Raw genomic sequence first — 22,816 nt, 5'->3', positions numbered from 1 at the left:
TACAAATCAATCATCGCATCATTTGAATGTATTTTCTTCCAAATTTACTTTCCACGCAATGTGCCATATATGGCCCTAAAGAAAAAAGAAAGAGGGAACATCATGCTACCAATGGGGAATAGTGTAGTCTACTGACAGGTCTGAATTTAGTCTTTGAATCAAATTCAATTATAACTGTGGTGTATATGGTTAAAATGAGCCAAGTCCTCAGCCCAGTTTCCTCATTTATCTTTATTATCTATCTATCTATCTATCTATCTATCTATCTATCTATCTATCATCTATCCATATACATCTATCTTTATTATTTATCTTTATTATCTATCTACCATCTATCTATCATCTATCATTTATCTATGTATCTGTCATCTATCCATATAGCTATCTTTATTATCTATTTATCTATTATCTATCTATTGATTATCATCTATATCTATCTTTATTACCTATCTATCTTTAATATATCTATCTCTATCTTTTTTTAGTTCTATATTTTTATTTATGTATATTTCAGATGTTATCCTCTTTCCCAATCCCCCCTCATTAATCCCCTATCCCATCTCTCCTCCTTCTTTTTCTGCCTTTATACTGTTTAAATTACATGCATGTATTACAGTAAGTCCTAGGTTGAGGAACTAGCAGTACAATAGATGTAAATAGTCAAGGAACAAACAAGACAATGAACCCAGATAGTCAAATAACATGCACAACAATAAACAGAGTCCTGTGTGTTGGGAGCCGACTTTTAGCAAAAAGCGGCTATCAGCTTTGCAGCCATCTTGAGCCATATACCCTGACATGAGACTTGGATTACAATAGCCTACAACAGCTGAGCACACTCTGATAATCTTGGTTTAGATACCTTGAGATTAAAGGTTCGTGAGATTAAAGGTGTGTGACTTAAGAGTGTAATTTAGAGATAAGATTTAGAGACAAGACCTAAGGGCATGATTAAAGGTGTGACCAAAAGGCATGGCTTAGAAGTGAGACATATAAAAGGCGAGAGGCAGACAGAAGAGAGAGAGAGAGAATCAGACACTTAGAGGAAATATACTCTTTAGGGAGACTCTTTAGAGAGTACAGCTAGACTTGGGACTTGGACTAGGAAGAGAGACTGAAGAATAAATGGGATTGAATCACACTCTGTCTGGTCTCCATTCTTCGAGTCCATCCTCACTCTCTCTCTTGCTGAACCCCGACCCACGGGCGGCAGCTTGGGCCTCAACATTTTGCTCGGGCTGCGACATTTTTTGGCGCCTGAACGTGGGACTGGTGCGGTTCTCAACACCTGTGATCACTCCTATGATCACTATTTCTAAGGGCTTATCAGTATGACCAAAATATCTGAGCCTAATTTCCTGTTCTAGCCCAAAGTCATTTTCATGCCTGAAGCCTACTTCTTTGTTCTAGCTTAAGATTTAGATTTTTGCCTGTAATTACTTCACTTTCCCACCCATAGCACGCAAAGTTCCCAGCCTCCACTTTCAGCAGCACTAACAAAAGAGGGAAGCCCCTGTAGTCCAGGCTCCTGGGAATTCACTCTTGTAGCTGAGGATGAGCTTGAACTCCTGATCCTGCCTCTATTTCCCAGTGCTGGGATTTTGCGTCACTCCACCTGGATGTTGTTTGAGGGTTTATCTTGTCCCTCTTCTCTTCCTCCTCTTCTGTGATAATTGTAAATCTGACTGGTGTGGCTTAGAATCAGGGGCAGTTTTGATATACTGGTGACTGGTGTGGCTTAGAATCAGGGGCAGTTTTGATATACTGGTGGCTAAAACTGCTCACATGTTCTTCTTGCTGTTTGCCCTGCTTTTGAGAATTGTGCAGCTCGTTGCCCCACTTGCTGGGTGGATTGTTTGTCTGTTTGATGTTTAACGTTTTGGATTTCTTATGTATTCTGGATCTTAATCCTTAGTCAAAGATGTTTCTCCCACTCAGTAGACTTCCTTACGTCCACCTTTCCTACTTGTCTCTCTCTCTTTCATTCTTCTCCCCACCCCTCTTTATCTTTTTTTGTGCAGGATCTCACACAGCCCAAGCTGGACCGAATCTCACATTCTTCCTGCACCTCCCAAGTTCTAGAATTACAGGCACATGCTACGTTGCCCTGCTAGGCTGCCTTTTCATTCTGGTAATTGGTTCTTGTGTGGTTTTTATTTTTATAACATGATTCCCGTTGCCAATTCCTGCTGTTTTCTACACTACTGGAGGGCAGAAGGCCATCATCGCTTACGTCTAGAACCTGAAATGTTCCTTAATGTTTTCCTTGAACAGTTGGAAACCTTCAGGTTACATTAATCCCTGTGATCCATTTGGGGCTCATTTTTGTGCAAGGTGAGATAGGGACATAGTTTCTCTATATGTGGGGCACCCAGCTTTCCTAGTGCCTCTTAATATGTTGTCTTTTTCCAGTTTGTGCTTTTGGCGCCTTTGTTGAGAATCATGTGGTTGTAGCTACATGTGTTTGTTTCTGGGTCCTTTAGTTTTTGGATCCAAGAATTTTGACAGCGGAATGCTGAAAGAGATGTGATTTTTGGAAAGCAGAGGATATGGCTCACTAGGGCAGAACTCAGGATTCCGAGAGTATCTACAGATCTGGCAAGTGAGTGCTCTTGGTAGGTGGATAGTAAATGTTTTGATTATCCTTCTTGTTAATGAAGTTGAGTAGGGGAAGTAAAACAAGCCATCTAAATGAGAAATGCCCTTTGCTGGACTGACATTCGACCTAGATGAAGTTTTGGGGAAAACTGCTTCATTACTTACTGCACAGAAAAGTTGAAATGACAGTCCCCGGGTTGGGACACAATGGTGTTCGGTGGCTTTGGTCATGCTGTGCATAATAACTGAGATGACCTTGGACTGTATTTTGAATGTCTAAAATACAGCCTACCAACCCTCCTGGGACTTATTCATCATCCAGGCTGCATTTGAGGTCATTCCTCTACTGTGTGGGGTAAACAAAGGAGTTGGCTCCAGTCTCTGCCAATCAGATTAATGTGAATGGCTCACAGTGTGGTATAATCATGAGAAAAGAATCTGCCAGAAGCCAACGTGACACAGAATCAGGGGTAGATGAGAGACATGCTGCCATGGTCCTGACATGCCCCCTCGTCTTACAGAGTGATCAGGAATGTGGGCACAAGCCTTGCTTCATCTCAGAGTCTTTTTTTTCCCAGCAGTATCAGAAGCCTTGAACTAATCTCCTTAGGATAAAAAGCAGGGTCTCAGGCTCCTCACCTGTGGTACGTGTCACTGTGGTATGGCTACCATCTGTCCCTCTGCATTGTTAAGATTGTACTTGGGGGTGTTGTAAGCAGAAGAAATGGATGCAAAAGCCTCTTATGTCTTTCTATGCAGTGAGTAATAAAGCATTTGGTCTTGGATCTAAAAGGTATTCTTTCTGTCAGCATCCATAGATAATAGCTAACTTACTAACTTACAAGAAGCTGACTTACCAACTTAAAGCCCCCAGATCTGACACATGAGTTCCATTTGTTCCATGTTCTTGTTAATACTTAACTTACTTAGCTTCTTTGCTTGTTTTAAGACAGGATATCGTGTAGGCCAAGATGGCCTCAAACTTGCTACATAGCTATTCAAGTCTGCCTTCTGTTGAGCTAATAAGTCACCTTGACCAAAATGATTTAGGGAAAAAAGATTTATTTCATCTTACAACTCCCATCTCACAATCTGTCACTGAGAGAAACCAGGGTAGGAGGTCAAATAGGAACCTGGAGACAGGACCTGAAACAGAGACTATGAAGGAAAGTTGTGGACTAACTTGTTCCCCAGATCATAGGGGGTGGGAGGTGAGGGGTGGGGTAGGGGAGAGGGAGAATATTGTTTTGTTTTTTGATACAAAGTATTCATGTGTAGCCTTGGCTGGCCTGAAACTTACTATGTAGACCAGGCTAGTCTCAGACTCACAGAGATCTGCCTACCCCTGCTCTCAGGTGCTGAGATTCAAAGCATGCACCACTATCCCCAGCTCAGCCAGCATTCTCATACAGCCCAGGAACACCATCTGTCCAGGGCTGGAACTTCTCACAGTGCTCTGGGCCCTTCTAAATCTATTAACAATCAAGAAAGTCCTGCCACAGACTTTCTACATGGCAATCTGATGTAGGCAATTTCTCAACTGAGAATCTCTCTCCCAAGTTATGTCTAGGTCTGTGTCAAAGCTAACATTAGGCACACAGAGAGAGGCCAAATCAGAGGTCCCTCCTTTCAAAGCTTGGGGAAACCCTCAGAAAAGGAGGAGGAAGAATTGTAGGAGCTGCAGGGGTTGGGGACTCCAGGAAAACATGGCCCACATAATCTGCTAAGCAGGTCTCACAGGGGCTCACAGAGACTGAAGCAGAAATCATGAAGCCTGCATGGGTCTGTACTAGGTGTTCTGCAAATAATGTTATGGTTCTTCCCTTGGTGTTTTTTGTGGGACTCCTAATAGTGGGAGTGGCAGTGTCTCTGACTCTTTCCCCTGCTCTTATGACCCTTCTCCTCCAGTGGGTCACCTTGCTCAGCCCTGATAAAAGGTTTTGTGCCTGGTCTTTTTGCAACTTGTTAGGCCATATTCGGTTGATATCCCTGGGAGGCCTGTTCTTTCCTGAAGGAAAATGGAGGAGGAATGAATCTGGGGGAGAGGGGAGATGGTGGGTTGGGGTGGGGGGAGACTTAGAAGAGTGGAGAGAGAGGAAACTGCTGTCAGGATGATTTGTATGAAAGAAGATTTTTTTTAAATGGGGGAGAAAACAGAAAGACAGAAAAAAAAAAAGACAAAGTAACTAACTATGAGAATCTCGAAGGATGACTTTGAACTTCTAATATTCTTCTATCTACTTACTGATGCTGGGGCACAGGAGGGCTCCACCATAACCAGTTTATATGGTAGTGAAATCCGAGGCCAAGGCTTTGGGCATAGGCAAGCACCCTGCCAACCAAGCTATGTCACCAGCCCCTGGCCAGTCTTACAAACTCTGGGCTAGGCAATCTCAGCACTTTCAAGGAGGAAGACTGTCACAAATTTAAAGCCAGTACTGTCCTAGTGTGACTTCCTAGATGCTATGTTTAGTTGAAATGTAAGACCTATGTTTTAAAATATCTGCAGATCTATGGGCCAGTGAGATGGCTCAGAGGAAAAGAGTGTTTGCTGCCAAGTCTGACATCCGGGGTTCAATTCCCAGGACGTACGTGGTAGAAGGAGAGAACCAAGTCTTGAAAGTTGTCCTGTCACCTCTGCATGTTTACTATAGCACACACTCGCACATGAGCAGACACAGCGGATTAACTTATTCACTAAAGTTTATATGGCACGAAGTTATAGATCCAAGTTCATGGAGCTAACTATTTCAGCACCATTTTCTGAAGGAAAAAAAATGAGACTACACCTTTGTTGGCGATTGATCTGTTTTGAACCATTGACTTGTCTACCTGAAACTAAACAAATAGACAAAACTGTGGCTTTGGACATAAGGTACTGGACTATTTAGGCCTGAAAAGATGAAAAAGAAGTGTGCCCTAATGAGCCGAGAGTACAGTTTGAAATATGAAGTAAAAACCTTCAGCATTGCAGAAAGTGTAACACTGAGTCTATGGGGTGGAGTGGGAATGGAGAGGGAAGAACGCTTTCTAATATGCACAGCAGGGAGCTGGGGTTGATCCCCAGCACCACAAACAAGCAAGCAAACAGGCACTGAGGTGCACACCTGAAATCTCAGCATCAAGGATGCAGACGCAGAGGACCAGAAGTTCAAGGTCATCCTCGGCTACATGAAGTTTGAGGCCAGCCCAGGCTACATGAAGCCTGTCTCTAATAAAATAAACACATAAAGTTATATGTGTTTTTATATATTTTATATATTATATATCTCAATTTATACATTACTCTGAATAAATTTTGTTTTTATAACAATCATTGCTGAAGAAAATTGATTGTCTTGTATTAATCAACTTTTTCCTTTTATCTCTCAGAGTTGATCGTGTATTTTACATTTATTTTACTTGTTTATGTATGGATATATTGCTGGCAAGTATATCTGTGTGTGCCTAGTGCCCATGGAAGCCAGAAAGGGGCATCAGATCTCCTGGGACTGGAGTAGATGGTTGTGAGCCATAATGTGGATACTGGGCATTGAACCAGGTCCTGTGGGAGAACATCTGGTGCTCTTAACTGCTGAGCCACCATCTTTCTATTTCTGGTAGCTTTGTTCATATAGAGCCTGGTGATGTTTAAGTGTCTTCTTAATTTCTTTCATTAGTAAGATTTTGTCTTAGTTACTTTTCTATTGCTGTGACAACACACCATGACCAAGGAAACTTATAAAAGAGAGTATTCAATTTGCGGCTCATGGTTCCAAGGGGTCAGAGCCCATGACAAATCACAGTGAGGAACATGGCAACAGGAAGGCAGGCAGATAGGCATGGCACTGGAAGCAGTAGCTGTTACACAAAAAATGAGGCAGAGAGAGAGTGACAGAGAGAGAGACATATAGAGAGAGAGACAGAGACTGAGAGACAGAGATGGAGAGAAAGAGCTTACTGGAAATTGTGGAGGCTTTTGAAACCTCAAAGCCCGCTCCCACTGACATGCCCACTCCCACTGACATGCCCACTCCCACTGACATGCCTCTTCCAGCAAAGCCAAACTTCCTAATCCTTTCCAAACAGTTCCAGGAACTGGGCACCAAATATTCAATTAGATGAGCCTATGGGGACCACTCATTCAAACCACTATCTTCTTAGTCTTTCTTCTGCCATATACAAAACATGTGTGTGTGTGTGTGTGTGTTTGAGAGGGTCTCTCTACATAGCCCTGGATGTCTTGGAATTCACTATGTAGACCATGTTAATCTCAAACTCACAGAGATCCTCCTGCCTCTGCTTCTGGAGTGTTGGGATTAAAGGCTGTGTCACTATGCCTGGCCAAAACCCATGCATTTTAAAACAATTATTTCATAATGAGATCTTTAAATTTTTTATTTAAAATTACATTTATTTATTCACGTGATGTCGGGAATCCTCTTTGACCACCTTTCCACCATATTCACTAAGGGATGGTCTCTCACTCAAACCCTAGAGCTTGTGAACATGACTGGTTTTTCTAGCCAGCTTGCTCTGGGAATCGAAAGGGAATCTGAGGCTGAAGTTACAGGTGGGCCACCATGCTAATTAGGAATTTACAAGGGTTCTAGAGCTCACTCTTGGGCCATAAGCCACTTAAAATACTGAGCCATCTCCCGGCCCTTGCTTTCTGCCTTTATAGGGTTTCACCATGAAGCTCAGGCTTGGGTTTCCAATCCTCCCGCCTTCTCTTCCCAAGTGCCGATAGCGCTGCACACTGCCACACTGGGCATAACTTTAAGGTGATTTTCGAAATTGACTCTAGAATTAACTTGAGAGAAACTGTGAGGATAGCCAGGAATCATCCAGAAAGTATGGTAGTGGGATGAGCACATCCTCTTGGAAGCCAGAAAGGACTGTGGAGCTTCAGCAACTTTAACTGTGTGGTACTTGAATGAACTAGAACAGGTCCACAGAATCATGAAACCTACAGATGAACTCAATAATATGAGGATTGTTCTGTGTAGCAAAAAGTGGCATGCAGGGGCTGTGAAGAGCATGAGGATCAAAAGGGAACACTCCTTTAATCCACAGAGAGGGTTGAGCTGGGGTTCAATTTGTAACATGAACTAAAAACCTTCAGTGGCATATGGGGCATAAAATAAGGAACTATACAAATTTTAAAGAAAGAGGGAAAAATGTCTTGGTTGTCAGCCCACCCTGGTTGTGCAATTTCAACTGGGATTAGGTCAGTATGGGAGCCATGGAGGCTGGTCCACCACACTGCTAAATCATCTCATTAGAGTTGCCTCAGAGGTTCTGATGGGATGGTCCCAGGAGTCTTCACTGGATGCTCTGCTTTCCAAAAAGCCCATTCTGCTTAGATCCCTGAGTCTGGGCAGCTCTTTCTCTCTTCAGACTCGTTCCACAGGGTCCTTTAGGAAGAGGTTTAAGTGCTTCTGACTCATTGATGTTAGGGTCATGCTCATGAACTCTCCCAGTGTCAAAGGGGCTCAGGAGCTGTTCAGTGGGTCTGTGTGAACTGCTCTCCTGGAGCATGAGAGATGCTGGAGCTGAATGGTTTGATGGAAGAGGGGTCTGGCAGTCACAAGGTTGGGTAGGGTGAGGTCGCTGGAATTCTGAGAAGGCACATACATGACGCCAGTCCCACCAGCCAGAGAGGCCATTAAGGCGGCTCAGTTTTCCATGAATGTTTCAGGAGGGTCCCCTGTATACCTTCTGTACTGTCCTCACTCCAGAGCTTGATAAACACTCCTGAGTCCCCTTCACCAGAGGACTGGTGCTGCTTTTAACATGGGCACTAAGTGTTTCACTCTCTGATCTTCAGTGTTGTACAATCTAATAGAGATTGCCCAATAGGGAGTGGTTCTGAGCTTCGGTTCAAACCTGGTTTTTAAAAAGATGCTTCAAAGGGGTCCAGTGAAGTGACTTAACAGACAAAGACATTTGCCACCAAGCCTGATGACCTCAGCTTGATCCCCAGAACCCATACAATAAGAGGACTGATTCTCAAAAGCAGTCCTTTGACCTCCACTTGTGCCCCCTGACACAAGGAACATGCCCTCTACACACGCAATAAATAAATAAACATAAAATTGTTAAAATAACTTTTCAGTATGTATGTGTGCTTTGCCTGCATACGTGTATGCTTACTTACCTACATGTGCAGGAGCCCTTGGCGGTAATAAGAGGGCATCAGATCTCTCAGAACAAGAGTTACAGACAGTTGTTAAATGCTTTGTAGGTGCTGTGAACCAACCCCTGGACCTCTTTGGGCTCCTGCATGCATGTGGTTATACATACACTCAGGTACACACATGTACACATAAAATAAATAATTTTTAAAAATAATCCTAAGTCTAAATGTCTGTATTTGTTTTCCAGATCCTTTATGATCTAGTCTACTTTGTTATTAGATTTATTTCCCACAAGTCCATGTACTGCCCACCCATTTACTGCCTGCATGCACATCCTGTTGACTTCAACTTAGGGGTAGATGTACTTCAGCACCCCTGTAGTGTATCAAAAGACAAGACCAGGGGCCAAATCAAGCCAACGGAGATAACAGCTTACATCCCCCAGCTTCCTCAAGTCTCCGAATCTGCTTGAAGGTCATCTCACTTTCTCTGCCTCTTAGGACTTCTTCAATCAATGGGCAGTTGGGGTGGGGGAGATAAGGAAGGAAGGGCTGGGCAGATGACTGCAGGGAAAGCATTTGTTGTATGTGTGAGAATATGAGTTACACTCTCCAGCAGAGCCAGTTGTAGCTGCTGGAACCTGTAATCCCAGCGTGCTTAAGTCAAGATGGGAGGCGGAGACAGGAGAATCTATGAAAGCCCGTGGGCTACCTTGCTATATACAGGGAACCACAAAGAGATCCTGTTTCAAACAGGATGGAATCCCAACACCCAAGGTTGTCCTCTGGCCTCCACGTACATGCTGTGGCAAGTGTGCACTGTATTCATACATACAAATGCATGCAGGTGCGTGCACACACACACCACGCATACATAATACACACTCTGGTATTTCTTTTAAAGGTAGAAAAGAACAAATAATTTCCCTCACCAATAGCAGCAACAACAAACCAAAGTCACAGCAGAGAAGAGCACTGGGTGTTGCAAAACCAAGGTGAGAGAAAAGTGAGTGGCCAGACCACAGTTGCTGCAGGTGTTTATGCCACGCCCACTGCCTTCACAGTGCACGCACTAATGGGCTTTCTACAGTGCCACAGAATCTGTATCTTCCATCTCAAACAGATGTGTGGCAGTGTTCCCTGACCGGTATTTCCAGAGACTTCAGCCTGCCTCCCCATGAGGGTGGTTTTTTCCTGCTTCCTTGGTCCCTCTTGTTGGCTTAAATGGCCCCTCCATAGTTTTGTGATATCCTGTGTGCATTAATTACTATTCTTTCTGCTGAGACAAAAACACGTGGCAAAAGCACTTAAGGAGAAAAGGCTTCTCCTAGTTCACTGGTGACGTCATGACCATAGGAGCTGGAGGAGTCAGTCCCAGGGTGTCCAGGGGAAGCGGGGAGATTTAGCTCAGCTTCCTTCCTCCTTGTATTCAGTAGAGGGCATCATTTAGAGTGAGTCTTCCCACCTCAATTAACCAGAGGCTTGTCTCCTAGAACATTCTAGATCCTGCAGAGTTGACAAGCAACATTAACCAGCATACTGTGGTTACTAAAAAAAAAATTTAAATTTGTGTATGTAGCTGATCATGGCGAGGGTGTGATGTGCTGTGTGGAGAGGTTAGGGGACACTTTTATGGGATCAGTTCTTGGTCCATGTCACATCAGTTGGTCAGGCTTGTATCACAGTGCCTTTCCTTTGCCAGCTGAGCCACCTCACTGGCCTTGTGCTGTTCCTGCCTTTAACTTGGTCTCTTGTAATGAAAATACCCATGTACACCCCCAATTCCCCCTTACACTGAATTTCATAGGATAAGATCAGGCTTACTTGTTTTATATATTGTTTTGTTTGCTTGTTTTTGTTGTTTGTTTGTTTTTGGTTTTCAGTACAATGTTTCTCTGTGTAGCTCTGGCTGTCCTGAAACTCTGTAGATCAGGCTCGCCTTGAACTCAGAGACCCACCTGCCTCTGCCTCCTGAGTGCTGGGATTAAGGGTGTGAGCCACCATTGCCCAGCCACTTGTTTCATATTCTTTGTATCTTTTACATGAATAAAAATTTTGTGTGCATTATAGATAAACAATCACTGAAATGTCTAGGTTAAAAGAGTTGAAAAAAAAATCCACGAAAGCTTTTTTTTAAAGATGTATTTATATGAGTCCACTATAACTATCTTCAGACACAGCAGAGGAGAACATCAGATCCCATTACAGATGGTTGTGAGCCACCATGTGGTTGTTGGGAATTGAACTCAGGACCTCTGGAAGAGCAGTCAGTGCTCTTAACCCCCGAGCCATCTCTCCTACTTTTTGAAAGCTTTTAATCCTAGCACTCAGGAGCCAGAGGCAAGTAGGTCTATGTGTTTAAGACCAGCGGGGTCTACAGAGTGAGTTCCAGGACAGCCAGGGCTGCACAGTGAGACACTGTCTCAAAACAAACAAAGAAACAAACAAACCAAAAGATTTGAAAGATAGGGCCTGTATTTTATGTATCTCTTCATCGTGTTGTGAATGCTACTGTTTACTCTATTCCCTGAGTCATCTGTGCTGACTTCACCCTCCCAGGGGGAACACCTCCAAATGGAAGATTTAGTATGTGCTCAGACTGCTACTCGTAGAGAATAATGGTGAGCCCATGGAAGGAAAACCCTGGACAAACACTGTAACTATACCTCTGACCAGGGACTGTGCCAGGATTTCATTTAAATAAAAATGGTTGCTTCTCTTTCATACTTTCAGAGAATAGGCTTGGCACTGGAAGAAATGGATCTGTGTCTTTGGTCTGCAAAACACTAGCTATCAGACCCTGGGTATGGTTTTTACATTTCAAATGGGAACTTGGGAGGTGGAGACAGGGGGATTGTGATCAGAGCTAGCTTGGACTATACAGGGAGAACCTGTCTTTAAAAAGAGAGAAAGAAATGAAACAATCACTATGTGAGGATTGAATGTGTGACTATACTAAAGTTACCATCTATAAATTCTCTGCCTTTATAAAACAGATGCCTTAAGGCTGGCAAGATGGTTCCGTGGATAAAGGTGTGTGCTGTTTTGAACATGAATGGCCTCCACAGGCTCATATATTTGAATGCTGGGTCACTAGGAAGTGGTACTATTAGGCGGTGTGTCCTTGTAGGGGTAGGTGTGACCTTCAAAAGATCAAGCAAGGCCCAGTGTCACTCTCTCTTCCTGCTGCCTGACGATCCAGATGAAGAACTCTCAGTTACCTTTCCAGCGCCACGTCTGCCTGCATGCCACCCTGATTGTTTCCGTTTGTAAGAATCGCTGTGATCATCATGTCTCCTCACAGCAATAGAAACCCTAATTAAGACAAGGTGCTCAATGCTAAGCCATGATCTGCATTTGTTCCCTGAACCAACATAGTGGAGAAAGTATGCACATCCTATCCCACACGAAATAAATGTAATCATTTTATAAAGTGCCCTAGCGTCATACTTGGTGCACAAGACGCATCAGGAAAAACTAGACCTTCAACCTTGGTTTCTGTTCTTTCTGAATAGTCCTTTAGGTGACTTCTTTCCACACAATGTTCAGTAGGATTACGTGACATTGTCTAGCTGAGCAAAAGGTTTGGCTTCCTGATCCTACACAACCTTAGGAGCTTTGAGTTTACGTCTAGATACATTAGACACATAATATGGACGTGTTTGGACTCTGTAAACCCACATGTGGCTACAGCTCAGTAATAAAAATTGATGACCACATGACGCCACTCTGCCTCAGTGGGACTGGATGAGGGTAATTAGCAGGGGGGCACATTTCCCCTGGCCTCCCTGTTGAGGGATGATGGTGCTGGGGGAACAGTAAATCCAGGAGGCACACCAAGGCCTTGGTCTCAGCTCCCAACACCATGCCCTGCCTGCGGCTTCTCACCCTAATTTGAGGATCTGTGGTAGTTTTTCTCCTTAATAATACTGAAACCAAACTTCCACACTAGTAATGCTCACCTCTCTGAGGAATTTCCAGCTCTCTCTGGAATCATTAGGGGAAAATGAACATATTTTTCCAAAACAAAGTTAATTTTAATGAGCTTAAAGTTTTACGAAATGTATGCCATGGAGCCATTTGCAGCAAAGCCTGGCTAATTAGGCCATTTCAGACAAACTTCTTGCTGAGGACAACTTGAAAAGTTGGGCAAATTATAGGTTTTAGACAACAAGTCCAAGGCAAGGAAGAGCTACCAAAATAATGAAGATTTGTTAGTTTGAGATCTAGAAGGAAACAGAGGCCAAAAGACATGAGCCTGGTATCTGGGGAGCCTTCACCCTGAAGGTAATTGACAATTATAACCCCCTAAAGAGCTCTGGGAATGTCCTAGCTGGATCAACAAGGCACACCTCCAGAAAGAGGCTGAGAAGATGAAGGGCCATGCGAATTTCCAGGCATCCGATAGCTACCAGGCTCCATTCTATGAATCAGATGACTGCAGTAGACCAGCTCCTGTAAGCTCAGCTTTGAGTTTCTCAGACTAGGTGCCCAGCTGTCAACCTCTTTATGTGACAGAAACACAAGTAAGTTCCCTCTGGGGACAGATTTCAGGGTCTGGAGCTTCATATCATCTACAGAGCTCAGTGGGTTATTTTGAAGACACTGACAATATTTGGTTCTAAAATGATGTGGAAATGCAAAGAACAAAAACATTGCTGGGAAACTCAAAGAATTCCGTCTCTGAGTTGAAGATTACTCTACAAGTAATTGGAACAGGACCGAGCCCGCAGTTAAAGGTACACATGTGGCCCAATGATTATGAACCATCTGCTACATCAGTTCTGTGCAGGCAGGGGGAGAAGAAAGCTTATTTAATCTTTGCTGCAACAGCTGGATGTCTGTGGGAAAGACAGGTATGGGCCCTGAGGCACCCCTCATACGCAAAACTGAGGTCAAGATGAATGGTAGACCGAAATGTTTAAAACATTAAATAACTGCAAAGGGTTTCATCTGGGAAAATGTTGGTGAACATGGAGAGAAGAAAGCAAAAGAGTTCTACAGGGTGTTTCCAGCTTTGGGAAGGGCACTCCCCACCTTTGAATTTTGTTTGTGTGTTTCATGGGTGTGTGTGTTAAAAATATTTACTAGTATTATTTTAATAAACATTGGAGAGAGAGCCTTAGTATCTACCCAGACCTACAATACAAAATAACATGCACTTTTTTTATTTTAAAAAAAAAAAAGGATGTTTAATTTGTTTTAAGCTTTACGTCTATGTGTGTCTCTATCTAGAGGTAAAAGGAGAATTGGATCCCCTTTTTCTGTGGGTGCTGGCAACTGAACTCAGGTCCTCTGGAAGAGCAGCAAATGCTCTTAAACACTACACTGGGGCATTGCTTCAGCCCATCATGAGCTTCCTTTCCAGAGAAGGTCAGGAAGAATATTAGAAAGTTGTATGAGGATGATAAAATCCCAACTAGTTAAGTCATTTTCTTTGAGGCATCATGTTTAGCTTGGGGTTTCAGAAGGGCTACTGTCCCCCGCAACTATGAGAGATGGGGGTTAGGAATATTTTTGTTGTTGTTGTTCATTTGTTTTAATTTTCCTCAGTTACAGTCACTGACTTTTAAAAATGTCTATTCAGGGGCTGGAGAGATGGCTCAGAGGTTGGGAGTACTGACTGGTCTTCCCGAGGTCTTGAGTTCAATTTCTGACGACCTCACGGTGGTTCGCAAACGTCTGTGATGGGATCTGGTTCCCTCTTCTGGTGGGTCTGAGGACAGCAACAGGGTACTCATATATAAAAGAAATAAATCTTAAAAAAAAAAAAAAAAAAAAAAAAAAAAAAAAACCCTTAAAAATTATCTATTCAGTTAATGTTGTAGATATTCTGAACCATCCATAAGATGTTTCCTTCAAGAAGATGTCATGAGACTGCCTGATATATGGACCTAAAAAGATCTCTGTTTAAGTCCCCTTTCTACCACATTCTGGCTCTGTGACTTCACTTCTATTCTCTGTCTCTCCCATTTCCTTCCTGTTCACTGCAGAAGCTAACTGCGGTGAACTATGTGTAAAAAGAGCTGCTTCCTGCTAACTCCCTCTCAGCCACACCTGTGCTCCCAGCGTACTTGCCCAGGATAACCCAGTCTCTATTAAACTGTGTGGACTTTAAATTCACCAACCCCAGCTTCGCCGCTGACAAAGGTCTTTACCAGAGACCCTTTGTTACTGTTCTTCTATGACTTGGGCACCAAGTGAATGTTTTTAAGATTTATTGATTGTTAATATCATGAAAATGTTTCTCATTATATGCTCTTATAATTCCCCCCTACATACACTTTTATGGAATGACAGGAGACTTTATTTGCTCCAGGGGGGAAGAATCTATTTTCATTGTTAAATTTATGATTAAGTCGGAGCTAAACAATAACATAAAAACAAAATAATCTATTTTCTTCCCAAAGAAAGAACTTCTAAATGATTTATATTTTTTTTATAGAAAGAAAAAATTTTATTCATAATACAGAAAAGAGAAAATCTGGGGCATGGATTTAGACATTTTAATTTCTATTCATGTTCTTATTTGTATGTATAATATAATTTGTGTTCAATCTAAACAAATAAGATTATAGCATAGGAAGATAAGTCTCTGTGATCTGGGTAAGAAAAAACAATGTAAGACAGTTTGTTAATAGCACCCTGCAGGGGTGTGTGTGGAACTCAGTTGGTAGACTGCTTGACCAGCACACACAGACGCCTGGGCTCAACCCCAACATCGCATCAACCTGGGCACAGTGTATGTAGCTGTTGTCTCTGGTCCTCCTATTTCTTCTGCTTCCCACATAGAGCAGTTATTATAGCTAAGCTCCTTACTTTATTTCAAATTCTTTTTGTGTGAATACACGTATGGTATCTGTGTGCATACACACGGATGTGCACATGCATGAAGGCCAAAGGTTCACATTAGTGTCTTCCATAACCATTCTCTACCTTATCTTCTGAGACAAGATCTCTCACCAAACCTGGAGCTTGTCAATTTGGTTACACTGGCTGGCCAGCAAAGCCCTAGGATCCTATCTCTGCCTCCCCAGGGCTGGGGACTAATGGCACCTGGCTGTTACTCAGATGCTGGGACTCAAACTCAGGTCCTCTTGCTTGCATTGTGAGCACTATTGACTGAGACATCTTCCTAATTCTCCTGCTAAATTCCTTAGTACACAATCTTATTTTTTAACCATTATTCACAATAGCACCATAGTTATCTCCATATTATAAACAGGAGAATGGCTCAAAGAGATTATGTAGTGGAAAGTTATATTCCAAATGGGATCTTAACTGTTATTAGATATTGCATCTCACTGTCTTTTTTTTTTTTTATCACTGATACAGTCTTTGAAAAATTTTTCTCCAGTCTGGTTTTGTTATTCACCATTTTAGCTGTCTTTTGAGCCATAAATTAATTCTGTAGTTATAAGTTACATAGCTTTCTCTGATCTGTTAGTAGAAGATGTAAAACCAGATACACTGAACCTGGTGGAAGAGAAGGTGGGAAATAGCCTTGAGCACACTGGCACAGGAGACAATGTTCTGAACAGAGCAGGCACTAAGATCACAATGAATAAACAGGACCTCATGGCACTGAATAGCTGAAGGACAAAAGACACCATCAATCAGACAAAGTGGCAGCCTGCAGAATGGGAAAAGATTTTACCAACTCCACATCCAAAATATATAAAGAACTGGAAAAACTAGATATCAAAAAACACCAAATAATCTAAATAAAAAAAAAATGGATACAGATCTACAGAGAGAATCCTCACAAGGAGAATCTCAAATGGCTGAGAAACAGTTAAATGTTCAGCATCCTTAGTCGTCAGGGAAACACAAACTGAAACTACTTTGAGATTCGATCTTACACCTGTCAGAGTGGCTAAGATCAATAATAAGGGACCGCTCATTATGGTGGAGATGTGGAGCAAGGAGGGCATCCCTCCATCACTGGTGGGACAGCAAACTTGTATAGCCACTTTGGAAATCGATATGGCAGTTCCTCAGAAAACTGGGAGTCAGTCTTCCTCAAGACCCAGTTATACCACTCTTGGGCATATTGGGCAAAGGACACATGCTCAATTATGTTCATTGCAGCTTTATTCATAATAGCCAGAAATGGGAAACAACTTAGATGCCCCTCAATAGAAGAACCTAATCAGGAAATGTGGTTCATTTACACAATGGAATACTACTCAGCTGTTTTATAAAAAAATGACATCATGAAATTTGCAGGTAAATAGATGGAACTAGAAAAAGTAATCCCGAGTGAGGTAATCCAGACACAGAAAGCCAGAGATGATCAGTGCCTTGCCCAGTTGTCATCAGAGAGACTTCCTCTGGGAGCAGATACAGAGACCCACAGCTGAACACTATGAAGAGAGAGTCTAAGTTGGAAGCCTCTATTTGGAGACAGGTCTCTCTCCTTAGAGCTCTGGTGATTCCATGGAAGAGGGGGCAGAAAGATTGTAGGAGTCAGAGATGATGGAGGGCACCAGGAGAACATGGCCGACTCAGTCAGCTAAGTAGGGCTCACACGGGCTCACAGAGACTGAGGCAGCAAGCACAGGCCTGCAGGGATCTGCACCAGGTCCTCTGTACACGTCTTGTGGCTGTTGGCTTGGTGTTTCTCTGGGGCTCCTAACTGTGGGAACGGTGTGTCTCTGACTCTTGCCTGTTCTTGGGACTCTTTCCCTCCTGTTGGGTTGCCTTGTCCAGCTTCAACGTGAGGGCTTTTGCCTTGTCTTCTTAGATTTTGTTTTATGCCTTACATTTTGTCGTTATCTCTTAGAGGCCTGCTCTTTTCTGAAGGGAGATGGAGAGGGGGAGTTGATCTGGGGAGAGGAGAGGTGAGGGTGGGGGAGCTAGAAGAAGGGAAACTGTGGTTGTATGTGGATGTGTTGTATGAGAGAAGAATCTATTTTCAAAAAGGAGAAGGAGAAGGAAGTAGTTGTTGACCTCGTAAGGCCAAGTGCATTCCCTTTATATAAACCTTTGTCCAGGTTCTTCCTGGACATCCCATCAACAACCATACAGGCACATAAAAGTCCATTGAATTTGTTTCTCAATTGTCATTCATTTCTCCATCCTCTCCCTCCATTCTCACAGGAGACTTTGCCTAATGTGACCTGGAGACCAGATACACACTCAGGAATGATGATGTGCTTCCCCTGACTTTTACCAGCCACAGCAATCAAGAAAACACAGACCACTGGTTCACACTGACCAGAGTGCAAATTACTTACCCAGCTATGCTCTTTTTAAGTGTGAACATACTTTCACTTGTTTCTACTCTGGTGGTTACTAACAACAACTCTACAACCTCATTGGTGGAAAATTTAAGAACCCTGGAGAGATGGCTCAGAGGTTAAGAGCACTGGCTGCTCGTCCTAGAGGTCCTGAGTTCAGTTTCCAGCAACCACATGTTGGCTCACAACCATCTGTAATGGGCTCTGAGGCCCTCTTGTGGTGAGTCTGCACACTTGGCAGTGTGTATTGTTCTTGTATCACCTCTAGGCATCCTCATCTCTAGCTTCCCCTAAGTATGTTTCCCCTCTGCTTCCTGCTTTCCAAAAATAGTGTTATCATTCTATTAGATAACTGCTATGGAAAACAAAGCTCCCTTAAATAACCTGCTCCTTTCGAATGTCTCCTTTCCTTTCCACAAGCACCCCACATAGCCTCAGTAGTTAATAGTCTTTTGTCCCATAGATTTTTAAACTACGTTATTTATACCTTATTTATATGACTTGTCTTGTTTCCTTGGGTATGATATTTAACTGTGTTTATTTTCTGCTTATTAGAGGCTGAGCCTCCGGGGGACAAGAGCCATTATGTGTTCTATTTTGTTTAGTGTCTTCCGTGTGGGGAATGAATGAATGGCCAGTTGAATAAGTGGAGTGATGGGTGTCTGGTGATAGTCAGCAGCCGCTCTCAATGTCTTCTGGTTGGATTTTCAGGAATTTTGCTAGTGGTTAACAGTTTGAGAAGTGAAGGAAGGAAGGAAAAAAACCAAAGGAAAGTAAACGTAGTGTAGACAGTTACACCATCATTTGTTGTAAGACATTTGCCCTAGATGATCCAGAAATTGTAAGATTTTAGATGATTCTCAGACATATCTCAGCACACCATTCTGATACTAGAAACATGTTTAAAGCTCCATTGCTTCATAATGGCCATGGTCCACTGAGATGGACAGAGTTTGAGCAGTTACCGTATTCTAGCTGTGTGAGGCTTTTATTTTAGAGTTCATTAATATAAAGTGATCACTGTAATACCAAGAACAAGCTGAGGCCCAGGGAGCTGACTCAGCAAATAAATGCACTGGACAAGGCCATGGAGGAGCATGCCTTTCATCCAGCATTCAGCAGGCAGAGGCAGGGGGATCTCTGTGAGTTAAAGGTTATTCTGGTTTATATAGTCATAGAAAATTCAGGCCCATGCCAGGGCAGGGCCACACAGTAAGACCTGCGCCTCCCTGCATAGTACTTGCTATGCAAGCCAGATAACCCAAGTTCAATCCTTGGTAGAAGCAGAGAAGCAACTCCTGAAAGTTGTCCTCTGACCTCTACACATGTCCACATTCACACGAATATAGAAAAGACTTTCTGAGCCATCCATTCTAGATCTCACACCTTACAAAGAAACTCAGTATGGACAAGAGAGGCCCTTTGCCCATGCCACGGATATAGTGGCAAAGCAGGGACCAGACTGCAGATCTTGGGTTTCTAGTCTTTTCTTCTCTCATTCCAACACTCTGACTCCATTGTAGCTTGTTCTATCTCCCTCTGTTTCCTGTTACAGCCCCAAGGATGGCAGCCAGGTCTCCTCAGGGCTCAGTAATCAGAGGTGTCACTGAAAAGAAACTAGCTTTCTCTAGCCTTTTGTTCTCCTTACAAATCATTTTAACAAAGCAATTGCTTTTGGAGAAAAGGCAGATCTTGCTCCCAAGTGTTATTGGATAAAAAAAAAAAGGTTCTTCTTCAATGTGTCTTTATTAACTCTATAAAAACATAGTTAATAAATGGAGAATGTATTTCATTAAAATGTACTATATAAAGCCCAGGGGCAGTTTTCTCTGTGCATCCTCTCCAAGAATGAGAGAATGTCAGGCAGACAGTGTCACCATTGTCTCTTTGGGGTGACATCGTTAGCCAGAACTTTTATTTTTAACTTACTTTTCTTAAGAACTTTCCCTGTTGCCTAAAATGCTTACCTTTTGTTTAATTGTCTGAGATCAAGTTGCTTGTTAAAATGCACAAGTCATGGGCCAGGATAACCTTTTCCTCTCTGTCATGTATCCTGTCTCAGCAATGAGAATAGTAACTAACATATACGTTTTAGTGTCTGCAATCAGAACTGCTTAGAAACAGCCATACTTATCAGACTTTGCCAGAAAATCTGTAGGCAAACTAGTCAGATTAATGGGGGTGGCGGGGGGTGGGGGGGTGGGGGTGGGGACAGCATACAGGATTTACCATTCAGTTAACACCATTGAGTCCTTAAGCACCAGGTTCCATTCTTAATAGTGGAACACACCAGCAGACAAAAGACCAGTGCTCTGGTAAAATGTATGTTTTCTTAAATGATAAATTTTGGCTAGACAAATGATAAGCATTGGTTTTTTCTTTTTAGAAAGTAGAAAAATAGGAGAGAGAGGGGAAGAGGAGGAAGAGAAAGAAGGGGGGGAGAAGGGAGGGAAGAAGAGGAAGAGGAGGAGGAGGAAGAATGGGAAAAGAAAATTATACCCGGAATCTGTCAGAAGCTGAAAGATACAGGCCCATTATATTGGAGAAAGAGGATCAAATGCTGGTCATAGGCAGCACACCTCACAATTGTCTCTAACTACTAAAAGCTAGTGAGGTAGAATATATTTGAGACTTTTTGTGTGAGCCCCAAACCAAGATCCCCGGGTAAATATTGCAGGAGATGATTATATAGAGGAATATAGGGAATAGTTTTCCTACACTACGAACAGTATCAAGATGGAATGGGCTCCCTAATTGGCAATAAGGTGTTTATCACATATATTTGACAAGGACACTGAACTCAGATTTATAGCTTTTATACTGTTCGTTCATTCATTCACCACTGGGAATTGGTCCTTGAATTTGCCCTGTGTAACAAGCACTCCACCACCGTGCTGTGCCTCCAGCCCTGAACTCAACATTTTAAAGCTATTTACACTAAGAGATCTTTAGGATCTCTCCCAACTTTGGGATTCTCTAATGTGCCATGTTTTAAGGTTTGTTTGTTTTGAGCTCCAAGAAGCTGTTTTATACAAACTGAAGGTTTGGTGAAATGAAGTAGGATATGAAGAAAAGGTAGTCACGACATGGATGACTTCTGTCATAGCACTGAGCACTCTGCCCTTTCGCTACAGTCTACCACAAGAACAACGAACCCCATCACTGCTGTTAGTACTGAATAAGATACCACTTGTTAACTACTTTGTATTGTGAATACTGCACTTCTCTATGGCCAATCACAAGTGGCTTTGTAGGCATGATGGCTAGGGCCATGCTGTGCTGACAAGCCATATTCAAATCTTAGTGACCGGTGTCAGAAATGGTTTATGCTTCACCCCTCCACCTGCCCGTGCAGCTCTGATCCACACTTCCTGCACTCTAGAATTAGGACCTGTCTTGAGGAAAAGGAAAGGTGGGATTTCCAACTACACTCTGCTTTTTAAAGTATCTTCCCAGAAATCACGTGTCACCCAAGTTCTATCGTCCTAAGAAACCAGTTGTTCTGTATCTTACTTTTGTTTCCTGTTGCTGTCATAATAAGAGCTTATGGGGGGAAAGGTTTGTTTGCCCCACAAGTACATCACCATGGGGACATCATGTGGCAGGAACTTAAAGCAGCTAGTTATATTACATCCACCGTCCAGAGTAGAGAGCAATGGGTTAATACATGGATACAAGCACTCAGCTTGCTTTCTCCTTTTTATAATACAGGATTCCCTGCCTAGGGAGACAGTGAGTGGGTCTTCCCACTCAGCAAAATCAGGATAATCTCTTATAAATGTGCCCACGGGCCAGCCTAATTTACAGTCACTCAGGGATCCTCCCTTCCCACAGGACTCCAGATTGTGTCACATTGACAATTAAAACATGACAATAAATACCACAAGGACACTCAACCCTAATGCTTAACCCCACGGGAGACTCTTGACTCTGCTTTCCCAGCAGCCTATTGGGAGCTGAGATCTTCCATCAGCCCTGGAATAATCTCTCGTGGAGGAGGATCTTCCAGCTCATCCCTGAGGTCTGCATTCATTCCTTCAGAAGACTGAAGTCTCGGGTGTATCACACCCGAACCACATGAGAAACTTTGAACTGGAACTACCCATCCGAACCATTTCCAGGTTCTTGACACACAGAAGCTGTCAGATTGTAAATATGCACCGATTTTAGCTGCTATATTTTAGAATAATACGTTACAGCAGTATGACTAACAGGTAAGTCCTCTTATGAGTTCAGTAAGGCAGAGTCTACAATCCTCTGGCAGGGAAGATGATAACAGGGAGAGAATCTGGACTATTTATGGGCAGTAATATCTATCAGAACAGTTGACATATTTAAATTCATTCTCTATTCATTTTCAATAGATGAGTGTGTAAAACAGGGAATAATTCATAGAGCCTCAGAACACGTTTACTCCCCCTCCCCCCATTATCTGGCTGCCCCATAAGCAGTAAGCACATGGGTGTTTTAGAGCTGGGATCTGGTATCTCTGCCTGACAAATCCCTAATCCTTCCCACTCGTAGGATTATACAGCTCTCCGTTTCTATCTTTCCCCTTGCTGTTGTCTCTCCTCAGTCTCAAACCAGCCAATTTACTATCCAAAGGTTGAACTCTGTATCTGGAAATGGTAGCCCACGTAATCTTTGTACTTGGGGGCCAGAAGCAGGAGCAGCAAGAATTCAAGGCTAGCCTTGGCTACTAGTAAATCTGAGTCCTACCTTGGCTGTATGAAACTAAATACATTAAAATGAAAGCTGAGTGTTATGGTACACACTTGTAGACTCAGCACACAAGAGGCACACAGGAGGCTCTGTGACTTCGAGGTTATCCTGTTCTAGATAGTGAGTTCCAGGGTAG

At 42.8% G+C, this 22,816-nt stretch overlaps 1 long non-coding RNA gene across 1 annotated transcript; it reads left to right on the top strand.

The window, feature by feature from the left end:
• The first annotated feature begins 13,090 nt into the window (after nucleotides 1–13,090).
• Nucleotides 13,091–22,166, top strand: LOC143441206 (uncharacterized). The gene is made up of 3 exons (XR_013108435.1): nucleotides 13,091–13,455; nucleotides 17,819–18,178; nucleotides 21,901–22,166. It is a non-coding gene; the product is annotated as an uncharacterized LOC143441206 (long non-coding RNA).
• Nucleotides 22,167–22,816: the final 650 nt, after the last annotated feature.

The sequence above is a fragment of the Arvicanthis niloticus genome, chromosome 2, assembly GCF_011762505.2.
Source record: "Arvicanthis niloticus isolate mArvNil1 chromosome 2, mArvNil1.pat.X, whole genome shotgun sequence".
Lineage (NCBI taxonomy): Eukaryota > Metazoa > Chordata > Mammalia > Rodentia > Muridae > Arvicanthis > Arvicanthis niloticus.
Note: the sequence above shows the minus strand (reverse complement) of the source record. Positions and strands in the feature narration are given on the sequence as shown.